Source organism: Rissa tridactyla, chromosome 6 (assembly GCF_028500815.1).
Source record: "Rissa tridactyla isolate bRisTri1 chromosome 6, bRisTri1.patW.cur.20221130, whole genome shotgun sequence".
NCBI classification, from domain to species: domain Eukaryota; kingdom Metazoa; phylum Chordata; class Aves; order Charadriiformes; family Laridae; genus Rissa; species Rissa tridactyla.
The window spans coordinates 29,049,100-29,071,906 of NC_071471.1; the positions used below are offsets into that span (position 1 = coordinate 29,049,100).

Consider the following 22,807-nt stretch of genomic DNA (forward strand, 5'->3'; position numbering starts at 1 on the left):
ATTTTTTCTTTTAGATCACTACAAGTAACTGACAGCCCTTTTCTGTACTCAACAACATGGCAACACCATTACCTATGATCTATGTCTCTAAAAATATGCGTTCAACTTTCCCCTTTTTATTTCACCAGCACTCTCCAAATGTCCAAGGTGCAGCACCTGTTAATCTTGGCCCTTAACACTGCTTCCTCTGTACCACCTTCTTGATAGTTCACTACAGTTTGCAGAAACTATGAGAATTTTCATCTATTTCTATTGCTTATATACTGCAGTTTTCTTTCTTTCTTTAGAAGTAGGTCAGTCAAAACTGCAATAACAGGTAAGGATACAAATCAAGCAAGAAACAGGTAGCAAAAGATGAGCAAGGCCTAAGTAGAAGCAGAAACATAGCCCGGTACAAAGGTGGCTCTGGAAGGAAACTCTGACTTGAGTCAACCAAAATTTAAGTCACAAGCCATGTACGCAGCATCTCTGTTTGACAACCTCCTTTGTGGCCACAACTGCTCCCACATAACCAGGGGTCACTCCTGGCAAAGGCACACAAAGCCCAAGCACTTTTGGTCATCAGAAGTGCTAAGATCACCAAGCTGACCAGCAGTGACAGGACAGAGGAGGTCTCCACCAGACGCCATGAGGACACTATACCTCTGCATACCAGCCCTCTCACTTTTCAAGGCAGGGATAACATTTAGGGCAGGGATATAAATCATCTGAAATGAACTCTGCCAGACTGAATCCACAAGCATTTGAGGGCTGAGAGCTGTAGGTATCTCCCCAGTGCACAGTTGTATCAGTGCAAGTAAAACCTTATGCAGAACCTCACTGGCCTTGTCCGTCCTTGTCATGGGGCACGAAAGCACAGAGGAGTGCAGCACAGCTTAAGGTCTCTGGTAATGGAACCTGAGGATGTAAGTTAAAAACAATGAAAATGCCTCCCCAAAAAAGAATCCTCCCTTCTTCCCTTTCCAGATGCGGAGAGTTTCTGCTCAGTTATTTACTTTGCAAAACCACAGTTATTCCAATGTTTTTTTGTCTTTTTTTTTTTTTTCTTACATGGAAATATGGATGATTACCAGAAAAACAAATAATTGGGATGGAGCCCAGTTGGATATCACTGAGGCAACTAAGTGAATATGCCTTGTGGAGGAGTTGAAGAGAGAGTTACACAGTTCGGAACTGTCTGTTGTCACATTTAGGATAAACATGACATGCAAGAGCTGCTTGTCCTCCTGCTACTGAGGACAAACTAACCACTCACAGTCAGGAAAAAATTGACATCCACGTTTTGTCAAGAAAGAGGTTTAAGAATCTGACTTAGGAAGTTACTTGGAAATACCCCTTTTCTACCCATATTCACATGAGCACATAAACACACGTTATTCTTAAATTCCATCACATTTTTCAGAATTTAAACCTGTGCTAAAATACTTTCTTGAACTGCATTTTTATCTTCCTGGGTTAAATTTGGATTAGTCACCTCCTGGGGGAGATGAGATGTCTCTTGGTCAACTCAGTTGTCACGATGGAGATTACCCTCATTTTCACGAGCCACAGTAAGAAAATACTGCAGTAGCCTAGAGCTCAAAAATTAGACCCTCCTAGGTCAATCCTCACATTTTTGATTGAAGTAAAAACAGAAAGATGAGCTTGGGCTGAGGCTGGGACGTGCACACCTATTTTTTATCTCCATGTAAGGTACACCAGTTTTCTCCATGTGAGCACACATGAAATATTCTGGCCATCTGGAGCTGAGGAAGGTCCAAAGTCTACCTCATCTGCTCTTCGGTCCAGGCCTTTCTGCTATCTATAACCATTCTCTGAGAAAAAGCTTCATTAGCCAACAGCTTGTTTCTATTTTCTCACAAACCTGCCTGTAGTTGTCCCCTTCTAAGATTGTCCCAGCATTATGAGTCAGGCCACTAAAACATTCACAAAGTGATATTGCAGATATGAGAACGAATGACAGAGCCAGAGTCCAAGCTAGGTAATACACCGTTTCCTATGTCTTAGCTCTACCACCAAGCATAGAGAACTGTAATAAAGAAAGAAACAGGTATATCCAACAGGCACATTGTTCTTATTTAAACATAATACTGCCAGGAAGCACCTTGGGATGGCACAGTCACTCACAGCTTCAGCCATACAGGGTTGAATTTCCCAGGATGGAGAAGTAGCCTTTGATCTGCTGCCACCTTTCCCTCCTACTTCTCTGGACTGAAGGTTGTTGTAATCACGGTCTGAGCTACTGACACTACTGACTCTGGCTCTTCATGACAGCCAGATACAGGCCTAGGTTGAACTAACTTCGACTCTTAAGAAATTGTCAGAGAAGCCTCTAAGAAAAAAGCAGGTGTTGAGTTCAAATGCTCTCAATAACTTTTACTTCTGACCTTAGGCCACAACCTTAACTCTGGGATTCTTCACGCATCAAAGGCTCAGGGCACCAAACACAAATCGGTGGTCTTGCACGTAAGAAATAACAAGAGTGTGCATGAGTAGAACAGATGCTTGTGGTTCTCAGGGTGGGAATGACCAGAGAGAGCTATGAATAAACCAGCACTGCGAGCTCATGACTTGGATGTCCACATCCCTGCCGAGCCACAGCAATAGATTTCTTGTCTCAAACCCAGTTCTCTTCAGATCCAACTTGTATCTGTTTCACTAAGGCCAGTGCTCTGAGCGCCTCAGGGAAGAAGAGCCGAGGCCATCCATCAGAGCCAACAGTGAGAAAACATTCTGAATTATTCATAACACTCAAATAGCAAAATTAAAATTAAACTACCTTATGAGACAATGGGAGATATGCTAACACTGAAGAAATTCCAGGGCTACTTTTATGTGCTCTACAATGAGGTAAAGCTGGAATGAAATACTTAATGGCTAAAAGGCTCGCCTCTTTGTCTTCTCTGTGGATGGATATATTTCTTGTTTTGCCTACATTTATATCAAGTCTTTACATAACTGTCGGCTTCATACCCGAGGCTATCTTCCCAAATCAAAATCTGTCCCGTACTGGTAGCAGAAGAACAGACTGCTTCTAGCTTTTTAACTTGTTAATAATGAACTTGCTCTTGTCTGATTCTCCTTGTCCCCTTCTCCCTGTGCGATACCTGCCTTGGGAAGTACACGGCTTTTGCATCAGCGTTCAAGTCAGTTTTCTGTGCTTGAATAGACGGTTGTCAGGGCTAGTTTTCGAGGTACGGTCTCCCTTTGATAGGTCCCGACAAGTTCTGTTAGAAGAGAGACAGTTCCTGAAATATATTTCTCTTACACTTGTTTTTCAGGGTTCTGCACTCTGCAAGGACTGACAGTGTGGTAACGAGAGGCACTCCAGACTGGATTTAATGCTACCATATGCTAGACAGAATGAGAATCCATACTGCAGGAGAGCAGCCGGTACATTTCTATGTTAACAGAAGCCTGATTGCAAATTGCATTTAGTCTCAACAGCTCAGTTCACTGCACACAGATGCCATGGGGGACTGTAAAGTTAGCAAGATGTGGGGGAGTATGGCTGAATTGTTAAAAAAGAGCCTTGGCTGTTCGGATGCCACAGACATTTGGAGCTGATGCCATAGAAGAAAGTTGCTGCTGCATTTGTTCTGCCAGAAATAAATAATAAGAATAATGTCATGAGCTGTTAGTCAAATTACTAACTCTTGCTAGGCTGGTGATTGTCTGCTGATACAAACGGCAGTATCGGCACAGTCAAATGCTGCTCTTATAACTTGACAGCCAGCACGTAAATGAAGTCAGAGAAGAGGAATTTACTCTTTCAAAATAGGTCAGCATCAGATGAGATGGGGTTTCCAGCCAGAGTGTGCCGTGTCTCCCTGGGCTGGCTGCAAAGTGCACCTCTTAGCTCTTACAACAGACTTCACGGAACTGAAGGTACAACGAGACTAAATGACTCAGGCAGGTTTTTCTCTCAGCTCATGGATCCGCTTGGAGCTGGTAGAGGAAAAGAGCTCGTCTCTGCTTACTTGCATACGATCCACAAAGTCAACTCGGTGGCCTCTGTCCAGGGCCTATGCCACAAAAATACTCAGCTCAGCTCATCCTAATGGGCTTTTTGATGAACAGGCTGAACAGGGAGGCCAAGGACTTTTCGCTCCCTGGCCTGAGCCCCTGGGGTGCAGACCCAGGACAAGGTAAAGATGCTTGTCAATGTTTTGATGAGATGGTGCAGAGGGTTCATAACATCATAGAGTAGTTTGGGTTGGAAGGGACCTTTAAAGACCATCTAGTCCAACCCCCCTGCAATGAGCAGGGACATCTTCAACTAGATGAGGTTGCTCAGAGCCGTGTCCAACCTGACCTTGAAAGTTCCCAGGGATGGGACACCTACCACCTCACCTTTAGGTTTCACTATCCAAAGCTCCCAGGCCAGCACCAACGCACAGATAACTTGAGCACTTTTAAATATGAAATGAAACCACCAGTGCAGGAGTGCTGCATGTAAACACAGCCCTTGTGCTGCAGGATAGACGCTCTGCTCCATGTGAATAGGGCGAGATCTCTTCCTCCCTCCTCTGCCCTACTCATCGGAAAGCATCACACGGTTCAGCTGCTTAGATCAGTGTTGGTACATGAAGCAGACAATCTCTCAAGGCCCCTTTTCTAGTCTGACATCTCTATGAAACATTCCCACATTCCTGAAGAATAAGGAAAAGCTTTCCCCACCCCCACTGTACAGTCAGCCTGCAAAATTCACAGTTACTGAAGGTCACCAAGTCAAACACTGCAGCTGGGTCATTTTATAGCCATTAATAATCCCTGTAGCTCAGAGAATAAAGATAAAAGTGATCTAAATCCTGCTCTCCAGGACATGAGCCAATCTTCACCAGGGTCAGGAAGGAATTGCTCCCACACACACTTCACATAAGGGATTGCACTGTCCTCCAGGTGCATAGTGGGGTTCATTGCTCCCCGCTCTCCCCCACCATGTGTTACCAGAAACCGCAGAGGCAGACAGGAGCGTGCTCCATACCACGCTTCCGCAGTTTCACAGATGAGTGACCACCAGCCAGAAGATCCAGGGCTCCAAGTTGCTCAGACATGAAAGCATTTGCATAATTTCCTAAAGCTCCATATCAGCGAGGTGGCAATATCTCCTATGTGCTGTGAGCTGCCTCATGCAGTTCCAGGAGTAAAGCGCTATGTCTCAGCAGCCCCCTATGGCATTGGCTTTACATTTCTGGGCAACAACTTCATTGCTAGGCAAAAGGCATTTCTCAGACTCTCCCTCTAAACACATTCCCAGGAATAAAGCATCCAAATGAAGAGAGAAAGAGAAGAGCCAGTTTCCCAGGAGGTCTCTTAGTAAAGCCCAAACAAACAAACAAAAAAAACATAGAGGAGCTTGGGATTTCAAACAGCAAGAAAAAAAGAAGCACTCTCCATCCCTGCCCACAATACAAGCAGGATGGGCACTACAGACCTGTTGGCAGAGGGCTTCATATCTAGGGACCTAGGAGTTTTTCATGAGAAGAAAGGATGATCTACATAGGGCTACCAAACATCAATCTTCTCCAAGGAAGGCCTCTTTTCCCACCCATAAAGCATCCAAAGTGCATTAGTCACTTGTCTAGGGATGTTCCAGAGACCGGGATAAAGCTCGCAGCGAGAGCTCAGGTCTCAATCTCAGACCTAGATAGAGCAATGGGAATTGCTGGAAGAAGATGGCCAAGTGCCCCAAGCTGTTTAAACACTCAGCAAGAAGCTTTATGTAGGAAGTAAACCCACTCAAGTAAGTAGCTGCTGAGTTGGCTGGTAGTGAGCCATGCGGCTGTCTGCCTCTTGGGTGTCCATGCAGCTAAGCAAACCAATTTAGACCTGCATAACAGAAGTAAAAGTGGGTTCCTGTTCCCAACTGGAGCTGGATGCTCCCATGAAACTTGTTCTGTGTTTCCAGGCATCCATGCTTCATCCCACAAAAGCAGAAAATCCTCATGCTTTTATGCAGTTCTTGGCTTTCATTTTCCACTTTTTTTGTTATATGAGTTGGTGGGTTAGGGCTTCGTTCCACTGGTTGGAGTTCTTTGTTAGGTAACTCACTCCTTTTTGCACTCCAATATGGATGGTTGTGTTGTGCTCTTGCAGCACCCCATTTTGTGTGCTGAGCAAGCCAAGGACTAGAACAATACAAATACTAAGGTTGTGCAATACTGAATTTAGTGGTCAACTCTCACCATCAGCTCTTTCACTCAGTCACACCTCAATGCTCAGTCTTAATCACAGCTATCAGAGCTCCAACAAGACACCCAGAAATACCACTACACCAGCATTTCCAAGAGCAAGGCCCTGTCCTGAATTCCAGAGGCTTGAGAGGAAGTGAATGTCTGAAGCTCATAAAAGAATTTTTGCTCCAAGTGAAGCTGTGAAGTTGCAATCGACTCTCAGGGATAGTGCAAGATTGACTGTTTTCTTACGACTATGAGCAGAGAAAGCCAGGGCTCTACTAATGTTGTCTGCAGTACAGAAACCTCCTTTAGTTTATGCATTAACAGTAAACAAAGAAGCTAAGTCCTGACCTCCATCGCGGAGACTCTCCTAGCGATGGGATCCATAATTATTTCCTGCACTTAGCCATACTTCCTTTTCCCTGCCCCATTCATCAGTCTCACCTGTGCTTTTATCAGTTTTCTCAGTCTTTTCCTGCACTTTGCTTAAGACCTTCAATTGTTCCTGTAGTTTTTACAGGTTTGGTCTGAGCAGCCAAACCAGGGAGAAGAGTCAATGACGCTGGAGACTTCCCTGTTCATACCAATACCAGCAGCATAACTCTTGTTTCTGTCAGAACAGGAGTGTACAGAAGGGCTTTCCTTAGACTTAGGGAAGATGTGTCTAACATGATCATAAAAGGGTGTTTTTTTGGTAACGCATCTACTAGAAAGATGAGAACTGTGTAGCCCATATTCAGTTTTTCCAAGCAAGATGTTAAGATACGGATTTTCCACACACTGGAACAAGGCTCTGAAATCTAACTCAAGTACTGTGGGTGAGAATATCTGCCAGGTCCTAGCTACGTTCATCTGATTGACATTTCCCATTTCCTGGAGCCTGGCCCTGCAGTAAGCCCCTTCAGAAACACCACCAAAGGCAGACCTGTTCAGCCTCACCCATATTCCCATCCCAGCAGAGGAAATATCAGGAGGATTTTTTGGCAGACACTGAACACGCTGAAACTGCTTTTTTCCTCTTTTCCATTTTTTGAGGGAGAAGAAATATATAATTTGGTGATATATGGCTTCCTGTAGACATGTCATGCAAGGCACCTCCTTAACACTATGGGGGACCCCGTAGGCTCTTTGTCCTCTAAAGCCCAAGATCCTGCTCTAAAATATGGAACTTGAAGAGAACAATTAAGCTTATTTTTGTTATTAGCAAACAATTTCCAGTCTCATTCACCAAAACAGCTGAACCACTTTAACTGGAACTTTCCAAAATACAAAGAAAGAAAACAAAAACAAGACCAAAACCAGAGAGAAGAACAACCTTTTGCACAGCAGGCATCAGCTGAAGCATTTAAACTCTGCAACTTGTGAACTCCTGAAAACAGCTGCTTCTGATGGAAAAGCATTAACCTCCTTGTTGATCCTAACATCTCTACTCTTAGTGCATACGCTGCAAAGACTGGCACTGCTCTCTATTGAATGGCCTGCACAACAGGGAGAATAAAGGAAAAGTCCTGGGCCCACCAGCATTCAACAGTTGGCTTGGCTGCAGATGCAAGGTTTGACTCAAACGACAGCAATTCTGCTTCTGCCCTGGACAAGGTATTGCAGCTTGTCTACTGCACCATCACATCACCCCATTTTACACTGCACAAAGAAAAGTCACCCTTAAAGATTACAGTACGCCAGCCAAGCTTCCTCAGCAGAAGACGACTTTTTTTTCAGAATTAAACAAACAAACAAGAAAAAGAGGCGCTGTAGTTGCTGCCACTGTAGAAGTCATCTCCCCATAACCCCATTACAGGCAGCATGCAAGAGCCATGCCTCAACTAGTTCTCCTGAGCTTTTGCTTGGCCTCTTCACCTGGTCATTAAAACTTTTTTGAATTTCTTGGAGACCAAAACTTCCCCTCTGAATTGTACTCAAGCTCCAATGGGGAAAAAAAAGCAACAAACCAAACACAAGGAAACCACAACACTAGGCACCGCCTACAAAGTTCTTATATCATCCAACAAACAAAGGCTGTCTGCTTTGAGTTCTTGTTGTTTGGTACCTACAGACAGCAGCTGTTTCTCCCTTTGCCTCCTTCCCTTCACACCCAGGCATACTGTTGGGTCGCAGTTACAAAAACACATGACAAATTAAGAAAGGCAAGTTGTACCTGGTTAGCCAGCAGAGATCAGCTCAAACTGGATCTTTTCCATGGCTTAAAGGTGATGTGACTACCATGCTTCAACAGGACGGCTCTTTGACATTCATTCTGGGAGCTCTTTCAGTACCGAGGATACTAGAGGGGGGAAACAAACAAAAAACCCGACAATGCAGAAGTCATTTCATATTGTCCTGATTTAGGGACCGAACAGCTCAGCCCATGAGAGGTTTTAGTTCAGGTTCCATATACACCACTAGTAAATCACTCACTGTTCAACCTCCTCTTGGTGAGTTTTGTGACTTGGGACTTTGCTCTTAGCTTACTGCTGGCTGAGCAGGCTACAAGGCACCACCCTGTCTTTCTGGAAGCACCAGGAAACATTTTCCTGCAGAAAATAGACAATTCCTGTTGCTCTGTGAGTGATTCCCTCGTGCAAGTTCTCCCTTATTGCTTCTCTGGTGTCTAATAACAGGCAAGAAAACATTTCGGTCTTTTCCCCTCTTTGGAGCTCCTCATACAGGTTCCTTTATTTCTGGCAATGCCTTTCTTTGAAAACTTGCAGGAATGTAATACCTTGGTTGAAGGTTCAAGAGTTGTGTGATATAGGACTGGGAATGTGCTCTTTCCTGCCTTCCCTTCATATCAATTGCAAATGACCCCGACAAAGACATGCTTTCCAAGGCGCAAGCTGTCTGATCATGCTCCATCTCCAAAGCACCCTGTACCTCTATACGAAAAAGTCATGCATCACCCTAACAAAAAGCATACAGCTCATGTCTCTTATGCAGGCTAAGCTCACCTGGGGGTGAAGGAGGACATTCCTTCTGGGACAGTCTCCGCCACTACACCAAGACAACAGACACACGCTGCCCTTCACTGCACTATAGACACATTGCAAGTTCTAGAGATAAAAGCAGCTAGCTAGAAATTCCATGGACATCTAAGGGTTAATCTGCACTTCTTTGATTATCAAGCACCTGAGATATGACGACAACACATTGGCACACTGTATTTGCAACATATTATTAAGTACCTTCAGTCCCCAAAGGCTAAGACACTTTTAAAAAAATAATAAAGCTAATGCACATAATAGCCTGTGTCTTGTTATTTAAGAAACCTCTTCCCGGCATCGGACGTCGACAGTACGTGTAAATGCACTTTCTCCAATAACTATGCACAAGGAGCAGTCTGATGGAGTGCCAGAAAGCACAATGACTGTTCTACCTTAGCAATATACAGAAGATGACATGTTCCCTTTAGAACTAATTGCTTTATTCAAAAAAGTCCATTTACTAAATCCTAGCCTGGCCTCTTCCCTTGATGAGCAATTTCAGACTCCACATCAGAGCTTTTGTTTGTTGTTAAAAGACAGGGACAGAAAAGTGTTTCGTTAAGTCATTTTAATTTTTATATTTAATGGAAAAGAGTTCAGAAGGGTATTTTTCATTATATTATTTGAACATTTGCATTATATATTCCACTGGGCCTTCCCTTATGTGACTCAAGGCTGACAAGTTCAGGCTGTCAAACACAACCCTTTGCATCAAATAAATTACCCTACACCACGATCCAGTTATCACTACTGACAGAGACCAAGCTACACATCTGAAAGTCAGAAAACATTCTTAACTTTGCTGTTATCCTTGTTCATTCTCACATGGATAACGTGAAAGCCCTTTCAGAACTGCCTCCAAAATTCACTGCATTCTTACTGTCAGACTGCTCCTCACCTCCCCACATTAAAAAAAGAAATAATAAAAAAAAAAGAAATAAAAAAAAAAAGAGTCAGGAATTCCTCTTCTTGTGCCTTCATGAGAGAAGCAGCTGTAATGACTTCACAGACAAACCAATGCCATTTCCAACAGAATTATTTTATTTTTTCCTCCCTACTTTGAAAAATTAAAACAATTTCACAATGAGCCCTAGGGAATGAGCTCATGAAAATGCACAGAGCAGACAGCATGAGGAGAAGTCGTTGGTTACACATTTCAGACAGCAGCAAATGGGCCTATCTGCTGCTCTGTGAGCAGTGAGAATAATTATGTATGCATTTGCTGCATCCCATAATCATCATCATCACAGATATGACATTTCATAGCTGAGCTGGGAATCTGCCTTTCCCAAAATTATTTTTTGTTTGGAAGAAGAAATTATTCTAAATAATGTCTGGGGAGGATAGATATAGGAAAGCATAGATTTGAGATTCAGACACTCTAGAGTCATAATCCTACCACCAGCTCTCTAAATAATTCTATTATATTTATATTGTCAGGTTAACTCCATATTTGCAAAATGGTAACACATCTTTCTTATGTCAGAGTCCCAGGCTGCTGGGAATTTCCGTGAGATATTATAAACTGGTGCATTAATGTGAACTAGTTAGACTGTGTCCGCATGGAGTGGGCTTTGTAAAACCTTGGCCAGATTTAGAGGGTGGGGGGACTCGCTTCATTGTTTTATCCTGGTGAAAGTGCTCCAGGACCCAAGTCATAGCCTTGCCGCAGAGTGACAGGCACTAAGGGCAGGAAGTGTCATGAAGAATTGTGTTTATTAGGTGCACCCCTGCATCCCTCAGACAACCCAAAAGGAAAGAGCCCATCTCTTAGCTCAGTGATGAAGAACAGGACAAGAGGAAGAAGGACCAGCTTGAGGCATCCCCTCCCACACAATGGGTCATGGCTAATGCTGTCCAAGATGTACCAAAGCCCTGTTATCAAGATCCAAAACAAGGAGAGGACTTTGGCAGTTGGTCTGGCTGAACACAGAGGAGGCCCCAGGTGCCACCTATACCTACCCATGCCCTTTCTCCAGTATCCTGGCCTGCTTTCAAGAGAGAACAAGACTGCCTTGCTGGTTCCACATTAGGCTGCATTAATTGTTCAGAACCACATCTCATCACTTTTCTTACTAGGATGGTGCTAAACCTAACCCTGTTGCTTACCTATTCTCCAACTTGCGTGGAAAGAAGATCAGGACATGCTGGACCTGTAGCAGCTCCCTCATGTGATAAACCAGATTATCATGTAGGAAGTCATGGCCACTTCTAACTATAAGACCTTAGGTGAATTATTTCACTCATCCCCCTTCTTCTGGTGGTCCCATAACCCAGATATTGTCTTCAAGGGGACAGGACTCCAAAAATCCTTAAAAAAAGCCAATTTCCATTTTCACTGTCGTGGCAAGACAGTGGGGCCCTATTTATGACACAGGTGCTAGAACAGTTTAGAGAAACCTGAGTGACAATGAGACTCTCACCTCTGGAAGAGCTGTACTATTGTATTAGGCATGAGGAGCTCATTAAGAGGCACACTGGGTTGACATTACAGCACTCCTTGGCCAATATTCCAGTGAGACTTTGGGTTTCTGATCTACACCAGCTTTTCACATTACAGAGGTTTCTACAGGCTGACTGAACTGGTATGAAACAGCTCAAACCAAATTGGGCTTGACTGAGTACAACCCTGGTTTGAAAAGTGTTCCTTGGAAGCACATAGTTCCTAGCATTAAGATTTAGGCACAAATATCTGCAAAAATGTAGTCTTCAATGCAATGAAGGCTCAAGCACTAAGTTAGCCACAAGCTTGCCTTTGCCTGCCTGAAACACACGGATCAGCCATCTTTGGTTCTCTGCTACCTAAAAATGTAGCAACCACTTGCAAATGCAAAGCACATTCTCCTGGTGTTCTGTGCAGTACATACTGCGCAGAAAACTGCTACCAAACTTCAAGCCAGGACAAATTGCTGGCTGGACAAGAAAGCAACATTTACCCAACAACATGATGTCACTTATGCATATGTGGGAGGAGGAGAAAATCTTGATTTGTTCTGGCCATAGATGAGGGCACAGCTTGAAACGAACTGATTGTGGGTACATTCAAAATAACAGCTTGATCCAGTCCCAGCAAAATCCAATGGCAAAACTCCGGCGCATAATACTGAATGTACCAGACTTTCTTCTCAAAGACTTCAGCTCACACTTCGTGGTGTGGAAGTGATCAGACCCACTCTGTCACCTTGTCAAGAGAAGTTCTGATTAAGCATTTGGACCCGAGCTCCCCTGGGGATGGGGATTGGGAGAGGAAAGATAGGGTGATGTGTAAAAAGTTTTCTTTGTTTAAAGAATATTTAAGGTAGAGAACCAAATTAATTAGAATGAAACATGCATGAACATCCTTCAGCCAGGAATCCAGTCCACAGCTTGTTCTTTCTTTCTACCTGTATGGTCTCCCCTATCCACGAGGCAGTGTCTCAGCATTTTACAACCTCACTTTCTAAGATGTTTGCTGTCCTCTTTCAACAGATACATCTCTGCAGAATTAGCCCAAGTGTCCTAACAGTAGTATTCTGGAGGATAACCCTTTCCTTTTGCATGACCAGTCTTCATTTGCTGTAATGCACTTTTTCCTACTCTTTGCTTTTCCCCTTTGAGGCCTTACAGTCAACTTGGAAACCAAAGCTCAGCCAACCTGCTTTACTCCCATTTATAATCAATTTAACTTCCTGGCTCTGGGGCACCTTTTGCTGCGCTCAAGACCACTGCCACACAGTTCTGTTTAAATCCAGAATGATTTGCTGACATGGAAATTAAACCATTGTTCTTCTGATGCCAATAAACAAAAGTGCTGACAACTGAAACAGTCATTCCAGCAAAATGGTCAGGAGTATCCACGTTTGTCATCTCTTGACAACTCCAGATCAAGACTGCTCAATTCATAAAAAGCCAAAAGATGAGTTCTCTAAGTACCAATGTCACAAAATTGGAATCTCAGTGTGTTTTCTTAGAGCTACTTAATAGAGAGAAGTGTCTTTATTTAGCACCTGTCATCTCAAGTTCCCAAAATGCTCTCTCAAAAATTAAGTTTCCTAATAAGCTTCCTAGCCAGACATCAGGCTCCAATTTACCAGGGGTAAACTTGCTTAAGGTCACCCAGCATGGGAAAGAAGAGCTGGGAAGCAGCTTCAGAAATCCAGAGGACCACACCCCTCACTAGCCACTAGACCACACAACTGTCCCCATTTCACTCGAGTCATTATTAAGTAGGATAGAAGAACACTGTGGTTTTATTTTATGTTAGCTGAACTCTTGCATTAACGTTTTACTGTCCCACTGATGTTTTGCCTAGAACATTCTGTAATCCACAAATTAATATGTGAAGAACATCCAGTACAGTTTGGAGAAATAAAAAAATTACCCAAATGGCAATGGAGTTTTGATTTCCAGCAGCTTCATAAATCAGAAGAGTTGGAGAAAGAAGGTTCCTTATTTTATCACACATAGCCTTGTGTAATGCCAGCAAAACTGCTGCCCTTCCCAAAACCAAGCAGAAACCCTATTGTTGCGGCAAACCCCATCTGGTCACATGGAGAACCTAAAACCTTGCAGCATTCTGTTTCACACTGAACAGACAGGGAGTTTTTCCCCAAATACATGCCAAGAGACAAAGAAAAAAAGAAAGTACTCTACCTATGCACTGTATCTGAAGTTTTTGTTGCCTACTTTTATTCATCACTTCATGGGGTTTTTGGTTGGGTTTTTTTTTGTGTTTTTGGGGGGTTTTTGTTTTGGTTTTTTTGTTTGTTTGGGGTTTTTTTTTTTTGTTTTTTTTTTTTGTTTTTTTTGTTTTTTTTACAATCTTGCCTTTAGCTTCTGGGAGAAGGGCTTCTCTATCCTGAAAAATCCCTCCCTATCCCTGGTTTTGTTAAAGGATTCTTCTAGGTGGAAGCAGATCCTCCCCTTTAAAGGACACATCCATGCTGCACTCAGTAACATGAAGTGCAAATCTAAGGCAAAACCCAATCCCTATGCAGGAAGCCTTTGAGCAAAAGTGGCGTGAAACTTGCCCATGAAAAGTAGGTTTGGATTGGGCATAGGCCCTGCTTGCTCAGAGTGCAGCTGGGGAGGATGCAACCGACCAGAGATGCACCCGTCGAGAAAAACCACCGCTGTTACCAATCAAAATCCAACACTCCAGCCCGACACGGAAACTCATGTGGAGCTGGGCAGAGCATAAACCCTAATCCGAACAGAATTATTTTAAATCTGCTTAAAGGCAAACTAATTAGTAAACATCTCCCATGTGCCGGATAACGTGGGATGTTTCGCACGGACACCGCCCGGAGCGGCGATGCGGGCGGAGCTCGCGCGGAGCCTGACGGACGCCCCGCTGGAGCTCTCCCAGTGCTGAAGGGGCGCCTCTTCCCAGCCAGCCCCGCAGGCTGGAGCACGGCACGGTCAAGTATTAAGTTTGAGTGAAGCCGCGGGAGGAGGGGGGGGGAGGAAAAAAAAAAAAATGCAGCTACAGGGCTGAAACAAGACAGTAAGATCAACTAACAATGATGGAAGGGGAAACGCCAGCAGGGAACATCTGATTGCTGACATGAGCTGGGTGGAGGAGAATGGGACTGTGCCACATGGCAAGGTTTTGAGAAGAGCGTCTCCTTTCTACCCCCCAGAAACCTCTACTTAAGATAGGCTCCCTTTGCCTCATGATTATACCAGTTTAAGAGAAACAAAGCTAAGCTTCTCTGGTCATTAGAGGTATTATACCAGTTTACTCAAAAGCAGAGCTGTTAACCTTAATGTCCTTGGCCAGCTTTCAGCTTGGGTCATCAGAGTCTGCGCACCTAAATTCAGCTCTCAGCAGTAACTAGATAGGCTGTCCTGTTTTACCGCTCACAAGCAAACATTGATCTGTGTCACAATTCCAGCCAGATGTGAACACATGTGTCTGCACATCCAGCACTTTGGATGTGCTTCAGGCACATCTAGAATGAAAGAAGCTAAAATACAGATGAGAAGGTCAAGGATAGGCAGAGGCAGTTTCAATACTTCTCTGGTAGACATTAGAAGAACACGGCTGTCATGGCCTTATCCAAGGAACAGAGGAAAAGAAGAGTGTCCTCTTTAATTCACCTGGAATGACAAAACTGAACTTTGATGTCCTAGTCTGAAGCTGCAACCTCCCTAGCATGCACAAGATGAATTCTATTTGCTCTGTCAGCATAACTTCTTGACCCTTTATGGCCACCCACAGACTGATGCAGAAGTGATTCCCGACACCAGCTCTCATTCTCTGTCCTGGTTGGGTTTTTTCCCCCAGCGACATTGTCTATCCTAGGCCACTTCGGGGATCCAGCAGCTGTTGCATGCTCAGTGCTGGGCTGCTGCAAGTTTGGGTTTTGACGGACTGTATGCCACTCCAGCATCAGTGTTGGTGAACACAGTAGCCAGTGGGCTAATGCTGGGTTTGTACTGCACAGAATAAAACAACAGAGTAGCAGGTATTTATGTTACTCTTCTACTGAGAAATGTGGAAAACAAAAATCTGTGGAAACAAGCTTTAGCACTGTTGGGGTCATAACAGGATACCTACTGTAGGATCAGAAGAGTGTGAACTAGTGTTATGTGGGATTGCACCCGCATTTATGTTTCCAAATGGGAAATATCAAAACAGAAGCAATTTTAATAGGACAAGCACACTGCAGACATCCCCATTTCATCTATCAAAACATACACTCAGGGAAAGCCAAAATACGGCCTGCTCCACGTCTGGTAATTACGAGGTCTGAGAACATATGCAGCTACCCAAATTATTATGTATATTACTATTGTGCTTAGAGGCTGCACCTGAGATCTTGGCTGCCCTATAATTAGACCCGCCTAATATAATCAAACCTTTCCTGTGAGTGAAAGTTTAGGGGCTATTCCTCACCAAGTGACAAGCTGTCGCTGAGTATAGCAGGAATAACACCGTTAAGCCCTTTCTCCAAGGGTTTCCAGTCTAGATAGGCAAGGGAGACCGAAATAGAGACAGACTGGCAGAACAAGGTGGACTGCAGGAACAGTTTTAAAGAAGATAGCGTAAGTGGTGGTGATACTGCAAGCTGCTGGGGACAAGCAGTAAAGACCTATAAGGACATACACCAGAGGAAACAGCATCAGGAGAGATTCAGCGTCATGGAGAGCATTACTATTGGGTGTCACCACAACCCATCGAGGTGACAGAGGCAATCTGGCACTGGGGTAAAACTCAGTGCCAGGGAAATCTGTGCCAATGACTTTGTAAGGACACAACACATTACCTAGATGAGCAACAACTGCTTTGCTTATGACAGTGGCAAAAGGCAGCCAGCACTGGCCATGCACGTTAAAAGAAGGCACACAAATATTTAAAAGATAATGGGATGCAGCCTGTCAGCTCCTCTGCCAATGTCTAGGCACACAGTCCTTCCAAACGTGCAGCTGGTGAAACCAGTGGAAAGGAAGCTTCAGCAGCGGTTATGGATTCCTGCACACTAATGACACAGTTGAAACAGGTGACCATGATCTACCACTTGTATAACAGCAGCGTCCAAAGGTTTGGCCCAGAAAGCAGATTCACTGCACTACACTCTGCAAACATTCAGCAAGGGCAGACTCTGTTCCAAAGAGCTTGAGATTCAAGTAAATAAGATAAAGACAAGGTCATAGACATGGTTAATGACTTGCCTGTGGCCATGTGTGTCACTAATAGCCTTCTCAAAAAACCAGCTAATATCTCCTGAGCTCCAGTCCAGAATCCTGTCCCAAACACCCTACCTTCTCTTTAGCCAATACTTTCTTCTCTTAAACAAAGCAGGCCACAGAAAAAACACTTCGAACTACAGTACGGCCTTTGCACTGAAAAGGAACACCTTTAAAGAGGCCAACAACTACATTTCTCTATCTACCGTCAACTAATTTGCTAGTTTTTTCCAAATATCTCTATTTGCAAGTCAAACCTCAAAAAAGTGCTGAAAATAGCAGCACCTCCTTCTGCACAGCAGCATGTTCCTTACCCATGGGACAAGATCTATCTCCAACACACTGATGAAAAGCCACTTCTGTAGAAGCTCAAAATTACTTGTCTTCCTGCTCTTGTCAGTGGCAATTGGTAAGGTCACTGCAGCATGAGCTCCCATTGAACGTCTAAAGCCATCCAATTAATCTTAGTTTGCTGAGAACTCAAAGAATTTAAGTAAGGTCAAAGAGTTAAAAGAGATCAGGGGAGTCTACACTCTGGCTGACACATACTTCCTGAAGAGCTGACACAGACATAGAAGTTCGTCCACTGACAAGAAAACAGAGTTTTCTGCAATCAACACCCCAAGCATACATACATTTACTTTGAAAGATAGCAGAATACCTGGACAATCCATCTTTGCTTGCTGCCCCTCATCATTATAGTGACAGGTTGTCTTTTTGCAGGAAAAGGCTCTGTTTCTCTTTTGTTTTGCAGATAATTTGTTCTGCAGTTATCATAGGGTTACTCAGACATGCTTATCTCCTTCCTCAGGTGAAAACTGGCCAGCCATCGGTCAACTGTTCTAGTCTTGGGGACATTGTCAGCCCAAAATGCCTCCTTTTTAGGTGTGGAGTAGAGGTCTTGAAGACCTGGGCACTGTTCTCACACACAAAAAAGCATTAGATGAAGACAAACAGTAGAAAGGGTGCAGACCATAATGCTGAAAAAAGGGGAAGCCATGTAAAGAGCTCTAAGCCCATAGAAATAGCCATGTAAAGTGGACCCAGTCATCTCACAGGTGCTGCACAATTGAACTGTGTCCAGGTGCTTTAAATGACAAGAGCCCCAGAAATTTTTCCCCTCTATCCAGCCTCTGCTCTTCAAGGAAGACCACCAGCATAACCCTTATCCCTCCATGCAAGGGATGGACCACAAAGCTAAGGAGTCAAAAAGAGCAGCACAGAAACCAGGCCATCAGCCCCAGGACAAGGATCCCCATGGGGAACAGCAAGTGGGAAACAGTGGATGCCACTTTGAGAAAGAGCTAGAGCTACAGAAGTCACGTATTGTGCCCAGACACAGGCAGGTAACAGGACGTGGATGTGGCCTCAGTCCAAGATACACCAAACCCTGGTGCCCCCAGAGACTCAATCACAATTGTCTCCTTGAGACAAGCAGTTTTCATGCATGATTCAACTACACACATATGCTTAAGCATGTCCTCGAACAAGCATGTGCTTAAACTAAGTTCAAAGCTAGTGGCTCTCACCACATTACTAGGGACAACATTTGGGACTAGTACTGAAGATACCACCTTTTATGGTCGGCGTCACACCAAAGAAAGCAGCACTGCATAAGTGCCTAAGAACTAAGCAGGACAACATTCAGACCAACTTAAGTCAGCAAGCTCTAGCTAAAAGGATCTTGACTGTCTTCTATCAGGATAGGCTTCATTATTGCTGCTTGGACCATCTCCATCATTTGCTAATGCAGAACGGATTAGAAGGTCTATCTATATATTATGAGGTTCTTCCTGCTGGTGCGGGAACACATTTCAGCAGTTATAAGCGGCAGCCACAGAAACCCAGCTTTTCTGATCATCTTACAGTTGCATCCTTGTAAACAAGGAGACAGATGTTGCTCTGATCATCAGCAATGGGAAAACAGCTTCTAAATGCCATGCTGAACACAAGGCTGTGCTTGTATCACCCCTGCAGTCGCATACGTAGCAGGGGATTCCTGGCAGCTTGCCTAACAGAGGGCAAGCCAGGGCAAGGAAGAAGAGTGGCAGGAGCGTAATTTTGCCAGCAGTGTTAAGCCAGAGCAGCCTCCAGGCAGCTCTAGGATGAGCTAGGGTGGAGAAGCAAGGAGTCATGATTCATAGTGAATCCTTGCTTCAACTTCAGTTTCCTCTCTCCTCAGCTGTGCAGAGTAGCTGGGTGAAAGACAAGACAGTCCTTTTCCTGGGGATGAAGCGGGAAGCCATCTGGGGAGGTAGTGCCTCTGTCTCCTCTACAGAGTGACAGGGAGAGCTGTTGCTCTTCCAAAATAAGTGTACAGAGAATGTTTATTACACTGATTGCTACAAAAAACATTCCCTCCCTTCTCTTGGTCAAAAAATGACTATGCAGACGGGAAGGATGGAAGGTGATGGTAGCTGAAACGGTCCTGGCAAAACAGCCCACTAAAAATATTTACACGTGAAAACATGCATAACTTTGGAGGCAGTCAGTGCTCCCAGGAGACCAACCAGAATGAATCCTTACCATCAAAATGACTATTAGGTTTTACGCCCTCTGTCAGGAGATGCTGGCACCTGTAATGTATGGATTCACACAAGTTCCCTTTTAAAAATAGAGAGCATCATGAGCACCATCCCCATATATCAGCCTGCTCTCCTGGGATTGCTGCATTTCCTTACTTTCCAGCATCATTAGCCAGGCACTGCTACTCCACTTGCCAATGCGCAGCCTGGTAGGAAACAAGGACAGCTTTATTCAGGAAAAAAAGTGTAAAAATGCAACACCATTTTGGGAAGACACAGCAATAATTTATCTGCTTAAATGATAAATAAAATACTTTCCCATGTAGCCTTGGCAGTCACCCGTCAGCAGCATTCCACAACCAATAGTGGTCCAATGGGCAAACATCCCTCTTCCACATTACCTCCCTCTCCCATCCACTAAACCCCACTCAGGGTTTGGCATCAGTGGGTAGCAGTGACCTAGTATAGCAAGGTCACTTGGAGAACAGCTCTGTATGGCATCTTGCAAAGTATTTCTTGATTTGTTGTGGGAATTCACCACTGATCCCAACTACATGCCACAGTGTTGGGAAGAGACTCAGTGGAACTAACTCCGCTCATTCCTCTGCAATCTTATCCAAAATTTCTGTTCAGAGAGCTGCCTCTGCTTCAGCTTTTGTTGAAGTCTGCCATCAAACGCAAAGTCTTAAAAGGGAAAGAACCAGTATTACACTAGACTAGAGCAAAGACCATGCTGCAGAGAATCCATACCTTGCTAGAAAATAAAAGCCACTTCCACACTCCGTCATTCAGCTCCCACCACCCCAATGTTTCTAAGTCTTTGTGACTCCCAGAGCATCACTGGAAGATTTGTGAGTACCTTATCTCTATTTCCCTACCTCCCCGAGTTTCTCTTTATAGCACTGTGTAAGAAAAACTCCTGTGGAAGAAGCAATCCTGTGCTCATCCTTCTTGCTGTTCAACAACACATGAGCAGAAACCTCATTGCCTTCCTCTGTACCACCAGACTGAAGATGACTGCATGGCTATGCCACCTTATGAAGGGTTAAAGACTGAATATGAGTTTGCCCATTGACCTTCCTACCACTGTTTTTAACACCCTACATTTTTCAAAGCATATCCCAAACTGAAAAATGCCATTCATTATCTAGAAAGCCAACATTTTTCATCTGCATCCCACAGCCAGCTAAACTGAGTCAGTGGTTTAGGCAACTTCCACTTCCCCAGAAGAGGAACTGGCACTTAGAGAACCCTCCTCTGAAATCCACTCAAATACATAAAGGTGACAGGGACTAAGCCCTGGTATCACTAACATCTCCAAGAAGAGAAAGCACTTCTCTTACACCAATACTGTGCAATGTCAACATTAAAGATGCCTGTGTCCATGGGTGCTCCTTGAGGTACTACAAAGGAGCAATACCTTGCAAATGCAAGGGCTGCAGTTCAAGCATGAAATTGATTTCAGGGGTGACCTTAATGCCCATTTAACAAGAAAGCTCCAGTCTGGCAGTCTGCTCAAAGAGGAAGGGCTGGTGTGCAGCAGCTGGTTATGCAGCTCCTGCATTATCTGTTCTGCTCTAGGCAGACTAAATCCCTAAAGACAAGGGGAAAAGCAGCCTCTCCCACCTCAGCCATAGCCAGTGGATCCTACCCAAGACACCCTGCCCTCCAGCTACCTGCTGCAGCATTGCTAAGAGGCACATGAAGAGTCTTAGCAATACCCTGGGTTGCAGAAACACAGGTTCAGATCCTCATTACCTTCTACACCACTCAGGTTTGGCAACAAGCCTCCTCCTCCACCCACATTCACAATCCTACTCCGTGTGTTTTGGGGTTTGATGGTTGGTTCGTTGGGTTTTTTTCATAGCTCACCTCACTTCACACCTGCCTCTTCAGCCTGAGGGCTGGGACCAAGTTGGCAAAAAGTGAAGAAGTTCAGAAGAGAACATGCCTGACAAACAGGCCTCCCTTCTCTCACCAAACAAACCAAGCTTCAGGCAATTCCCACCTTGCAGGCATCACACCCAAAGGACAACACAAATAGAAACAGCCTTGCAAGCAACAGTAAACATCCAAGATTGAAAGGAGTGTGACTTGGCTTTCTTCAGTAGGAGAAGCGTTAACCTCCCCTGAGGTCAGAACCCACACGAACATGGGCTTATTATCAAGGAACTGAAAGAGGCATTGAAGAGGCACCAACACCTGACAAAAAGGTCTCATAGTCCAAACGACGCTTACACTTGGCTCTATGTATCCACTTGTTCCTGGCTCTACTCAGTCCCAACATTCCTATACGTCTAAAAGCACCACCAGCCTCCTGCCAGGCAGCTGCCCCTTCTATGTTACAGGTGCTCTTTGTTTCAGGAAATAAGTAGTAGGTTATTTACTCTGTTGATTCATTAATTTCTACCTGATGGTTCTGGAAATAGCAGGCAACTCCCACAAGAAACAAACTATGCCACTAAGAAGGATGCTTGTACTTACTACACAAATTCAGGATTTTGCTTATGAGCTGTCGATAGAACAGCCATGGAATGCCATACAACATTAGCACCAAGCTACAGGATCATTTGCTTCCAGAATTTTATTCTAAGCCTTGGCTGAAATTCTCCCCAGATCCTATGGTGTACAAGTTAACATCACAGTAAGGCTGCCAGCTGGGAGAAATTTAATGGTACTCTTTTATACAGCACATTTCATTAATAATAAGTGATGCTTTGGACAGTTAGAAAAAAAGATATCTACCCTGTGTATACTGAGCTAACAAGGTCACACATTCAGATGTTAATATTGGTATGGTGTCATGCTGAGCTAGAAAACCTCCTGGAGCTTCTTCTATCCCTGCATTACAGATTTGTAAGAAAGACAGACAAAAGTTGAAGGACTGTAAGGATTGATTAGACACAAACCAGCGTGTAATGAAGCTGTGAGAAGCTAGAATAAAAACAAGATAGCCAAAAACAGGCAAAGAAATTAAATACCCAGAATTACTTGATCTGCCAACCTAGAAAACAACAGAAAAGGCTCTCTGATGGGTTCCATGGCTTTGCCTTTCACAAATGGGAACACTAGAATAAACCAGCTTAGATAATTTTTCTACTTTTTAGATTCCCTTCAGACCCATTTACATTTTATCCCCAGCCATATGCAAAAGAAATCCCACCATCAGCCAAAATTCTGACCTCTGATTTCGAGCAACTGATTCGGGAGTATTTGGAGTGTTACAGCCATCTTTTTTGATACACGTATCTAGACCCTTGTTTAAATGTCTTCAGAGTTCAAGTACATTTGGATGCACACTCAGAAGTCAAGGCAAGCCTGCAGTCCTGCTCCTTAGTTGCAATCTGGAAAGGACATCCTAACAGTAAAGTAAGTGGTATGGCTTGGTTAGCCATGCCAATAATCAAAACAGTGCACTTCAGAGTGTAGTATTCTACATAGAAATAATACGGAA

The 22,807-nt window shown here is 44.1% G+C and overlaps 1 long non-coding RNA gene across 1 annotated transcript in view; it reads right to left on the minus strand.

Moving 5' to 3' along the window:
• The window catches only part of LOC128911930 (uncharacterized), a 40,037-nt gene that overhangs the window by 11,528 nt on the left and 5,702 nt on the right, over positions 1–22,807 (minus strand). Inside the window, exon 2 of the long non-coding RNA XR_008467239.1 lies at positions 8,335–8,460. This is a non-coding gene — a long non-coding RNA (uncharacterized LOC128911930). The remainder of the gene's footprint in view (positions 1–8,334; positions 8,461–22,807) is intronic.